At 36.5% G+C, this 5,057-nt stretch overlaps 1 long non-coding RNA gene across 1 annotated transcript; it reads right to left on the bottom strand.

Annotated features, from left to right (window-relative positions):
* Positions 1-2,519: 2,519 nt before the first annotated feature.
* Positions 2,520-4,899, bottom strand: LOC109363816. The gene is made up of 3 exons (XR_002109641.1): positions 4,860-4,899; positions 4,669-4,760; positions 2,520-3,042 (listed from the first exon to the last, which is right to left on the bottom strand). It is a non-coding gene; the product is annotated as an uncharacterized LOC109363816 (long non-coding RNA).
* Between the last annotated feature and the right edge of the window lie 158 nt (positions 4,900-5,057).

Here is a 5,057-nt window from a genome sequence, read left to right as displayed (position 1 = left end):
GGTTTTTTTTTTTTCCCCGCTTTGAGAAATACTTTACCTGACCATTGATTTTGATGGAATTTCTGAGATTGAAACACTCCCTGACAGAGTAAAAGGTAACAAGCTGAGGCTTATGGTTTATGACGAAGGCAATATGGTGTCTATCCTGGAAGTACAGCAACTGACATAATTCCCAGAGATGGCATAACAATTCCAGCAGAAATGTGGAGTTTGCTCATGAAATTCAAACCAAAGAAGCAAGAACAATGACATTTTTACCACTTAAAAAAAAAAGTCAGATTGTTGTTTACCGCATATTTTAGCTTTTTTATTTTTTGCAACAAACCATCATTAAAACCAGTGTCATTTCACCTTGAATCTATTCACAGAAGCTTCATTACTCAAGGTATATAAACCCAGTTTGGAGGAAGCAGCAATATTTAATTAAAATCTTATTTCATACATGTATATCCTCAGCCCCAAATAGAATTTTTCATATGATCATAGTAATCCATAGTTTCTATCACAGCATCTTTCACATACAAACTATATTTAGTGTTGCCTTCATCATTCATTGTTTTGGTTTCTTCCATTCCCACAGGTTCCTGTGCTTGTATGTGCAACTAACAGTCTGAAATGACTGGAAAGCCAACATGAAAGACTTGAAAACAAGCCGGAAGCATAAGTTTCAGTTTTATTCTAGAACTTTACCCTCACATCATCCTTACAGATTCCAAGATTTTTCATTTAAATCAGAAATTTAAACTGGTGTGGTGTAACACCGATTGAATAAAGGTTTGTCTTGACTGTACTTTCCTTTGCTGTAGATTTCAGCGCATTTAGCATGAGCTGGCCAAAAGAGGGAAAAGCAACTCCAGCAAAATGCTTTTATTTTGCTGATAGTGTATAGCAACAGGTAGAAATAAAGAGTTTGTCAGGGTTGCAACTCCTGACTTTCTTGCTTTAATAGGGAGTTAATGCCATCCTGATTCAGGCCACAGGTCAGGGAATGGTCACACAGTGGGATCCACAAGCTTTAGCCTGTTATGGATCATTAACTGTTGTGACTTTCTGGATATCCTTAATGCCATTACAAAGATATTTCAAAAAAAATCAGGATAGAATGATATTAGAGGAAGAGAGGCAAGGGAAGCAAGAATATTTCTTCCGTTGGCAGCATTAGTATATTTCCTCTTACTGCTTACACGCAGTACAAGATTGCCTTGCACAAAGGATTCTAAAAAAATTAATTTATTAAAATAAAGATCTTACAAATAGAATTTAAATAATAATACTAAGATGTGAAATATAATAGTCATATGATATTTCTACCATTTACATGAGGGCACATTTTAAAAATCTTTGCCTCTTAAATTATTTTTTCCTAGTAAATTAAACAGCAAGTAAGCTGAGGTTGGTTTTTTTTTTCCATTTTCTGACAATGTTGCGTACATTTTTACTCCAAATGAGCGGGTTATACATTTACTGGAGAGTGAGTTTTGTTTTGATATTGGTGTTACAAACCTTTGTTATGATCTCCTTTGAAGCCTAGTTTCCTGGAAGCAAAGGATGTCATACCTTTCTTTATTTGTTGTTAAAACTCTTCACTTAAGCTATGTTTTCATAGCATCTTGAGTGCTTTAAAACCTTTAATAGATGTGTCCTGTAACAGAAGACCAAGGCAATAGCACTATTGTTCCTATTTCACAAGGAGTTTGTCTTAGAAAGATATTTGCAGAGAAATTCTGGTACAATACAACCTCTGCCTCCCAATTAGACACAAACTAAAATACAAGAAATGAAAATTATTCATATATAAACACTTTTGTAGTGTGAAGGGGACTCAAAGTTTAGACTGGTTCACCAATGATTAGCAGTCACAATCCTTGGGAATATTCAAAACCTGAATGGGCAGAGTGCTGGGTAACATATTGCAGGCGACCCTACTTCAAGAAGGTGGTTGGACTAGATAATTTCCTGATAATCTTTCTAACATCCTCTTTGTGATCCTGTGTCTGTTGTCTTGCAATTGCCCACAGGCAATTTTCCTTTCAAAGTTTCAGTGCAGATAGCTGCATAGGCTGGAAATGGCCATTCCATAGCCAGGTGTTTGCTGCTTGCTTTGTACTTCTTAGGAAAAACCCATCAAAGTGTCTAAGGTAAACACCTCAGGCAGGAAAAAAAAAAAAAAAAATCTTGGAACTTTTTTGTGCATGACTCTTTTCATTAATGACATAACATAAGTATCTTAAGAAAAAGTTGAGTACCTCCTCTTATACCGTAGTGGTCCTTTGTAGGAGAATTCTCCAAATTTTCCAAATCAAGATGAGTCAACAGGTAAGATAGATAACTTGCCCTAAAAAAGTTGCTTAGTTTCTTACTTAAAAAAAAAAATAATAAGAGGACACAGTTTATTTTTTTCCCCTTCTGGCTAGCAGAGTGTAACCTTTTACATCTACGAAGCTAATTAACTTTGAATAGAAAAAAATAATATCTTTTGGCACAGGAATAGTGCAGAGCATCTGTTAGGAAATATTGTTTCCATTTAATGAAGCATCATTCAGCAATTCATTCATTTAATGAGTTATGTCTAGTAAACGTATTACAATTATACCCATTTTTACCACAAGGCATAAAGACACTGGACAGCTAAATACTATGAAGTTTTAACCTGAACAGATCTAATGCTCTAATACAAGATTAATGATGGTCAACAACAGTGTCTTCACTCACAAACATGCAATTAGCCTCAGTGCAGTAGTGCACATTGCATGGGAAGTGGTCTTCTCTGAGGAGCACTTCTTACCTTGGGCTAACACTATGCTTGTGCAGCTGTGCTGCTGGCTGACCGGAGCTATTATTTCTGTACAAGGCTATGCTGTAACTCCTGGATTCAGCAGGTCAGCTGTGTGCTCATCAAAGGTATTTGCTATGGAGTCAGCTGCCCATGATAGATGTAGTATACATTTATCTTCTGTGCTAAGTATGACAGTAGTTATTAAATGCTTCCTTGTTATTTGAATAAGATTCAATAACGGATGCTGTGTCTTCCCTGTAGAGGTCCTGTAAGACAAATGGATTACATGTTCTCCATCTCCTTTCGTTCTGTCAGTTTTATTGACATACAAAGTAGCATCATAGAGTACATCTGTCTATACAGGCTTTGCTTTTCAGTGCAGTATCAGATGCAGTGTGTTCAAGGTGGGATGTCAATGATAATTAAAAAGATCTATTAAAAGGACTTTCAAACTTATAAGGTTAAAACAGAAAAGCAGTGTTGGAGCACTTGTGTCAATCTTTTGGTTTTAATTACATCTAGAAATAAATGTATTGCAAATAACATTCATTTCTGAGTCTATACAAAGAATAAACAGCAATTTCAGTCAGTATTCTTATTAGTCTGCATAAAATCAGAGACCTTAAATTATTTATCACTTTGTCACTTCACCAATATTTCAAATAACATGGCAGAAGATCACACAAAGCTTGGTTATTTGGGGATTTTTCATTAGTGGAATAGTGAGATCAGCTGAATGTTTTTCCTTTGAAAGGATTCATACAGTCAAAAGCAAGGCCTAGCTGTCCATAAAAGCAGAAATACTCTTTGCTGTAGAACAGAAGAAGCCTGTAGTAACTGGAGCTTTTGAGATGGTGTGACCATGTCAAAAATTCTCTTTTCTATTTGTGAGATTATGTGTGCATTTCTATACTCTTCAGCAAGGAATAAACATTGAAAATATTTCATTATTAAGGCTAATGCTTTCCTAAAATGTATCATCCAGCCACAAAGAAAATAGATCAAAGTAATTTAAGAGTAAATGCCTTTTATCCTGTATGGATAAAAGTATCTAGTATGAAACTACCCCTCTTTCTTCAAATAAGGGATGACTTCAGAAAATGATCAGAATGTGAATGTGAATTGCTGGCTCTTCAATAATGCTCAAATGTAATTCATACTCTTCTATTTGATAGTTCATATGCATGCAATGTATGTAGTCTGATCCAAATGTAGGTGTCTTCTATTTATTTCCATGGAAAATGCAAGAGATACAAAGAGCAAAACAACACTATTTGATAGATCAATTTCTCAGCTACAGACCACTATTTTTCAGCATAGTCACCACCATCACCAATACATTTTCCCCAGCCATGAACAAGAGATTGCATGCTGCACTTGCAACCATCTGCTCCAGTAGAAGTGACCCATTGCCACCACTGCTGTAATGCACCACTTGCTGCCTAACTGCTCACATTCATTGTTAGTTACCAAAAAATGTTCAGTAAGCACTGATGAATATCAGTGAGTGTCATTTTTTGTATATGAACAAATTCAATGACATGACTTTTTCTTCATTCTGCATTTCCACATCAGACACCATTTTGTCAGATTTCTCCTCTGCTGCCATCAGTTGCGTGGCATCGCAACATAATAGCATATTGGTGGAAAGGTTCAGCCTCTACTGCCCTACCACAAACATCCACCTCTGATGTTGTGGGTCAGCATAAAAGAATACAATGTATTAGTTTTGGTGCAGACCTCAACATAAGAGATACCAGCAATATTAAAAAGTGAAGACAAGGTATATGCAGAATGATTCTGGTGGGAAAAATTTGAAGATCTCTGAAATTGAGTCAGCGGTATGAGTTATTCAAAAAGAACTTAGGGGTTTTAGTGGATGAACAGCTTACCATGAGCCAGTAGAGTGTATGTATAGCCCAGAAGACCACCCATATCCTGGACTTCATCAGAAGAGGGATGAGGAACAGCAAGGCCCAGTGTACTATCAATGAATATATATATTATATATATATAGTATAGTATATCCAGGAGTTAGACTGACATAATCATTATACTGGAGTAGAAAAAGAAAGACACTCACCCTATTCCAAGCTCACAAAATAGACTCCAGTGGAGTGGATCTCCAGAAGAGATCCTTCCCCATTGGCAGTCAGCTCTTAAATGGATCTAGGAGAGGTGGAGCCAGGCTCCACTCCTTCCTGCCTTCACCTGTGCTCCCATGGCTGACTCATTGCTCTCCTCAGGTGATCAATCAGAGGTTCAGGCTGTGATTCAGCAG

The sequence above is a fragment of the Meleagris gallopavo genome, chromosome Z (genome assembly GCF_000146605.3).
Source record: "Meleagris gallopavo isolate NT-WF06-2002-E0010 breed Aviagen turkey brand Nicholas breeding stock chromosome Z, Turkey_5.1, whole genome shotgun sequence".
Lineage (NCBI taxonomy): Eukaryota > Metazoa > Chordata > Aves > Galliformes > Phasianidae > Meleagris > Meleagris gallopavo.
This window is presented reverse-complemented; position numbering and strand designations above follow the sequence as displayed.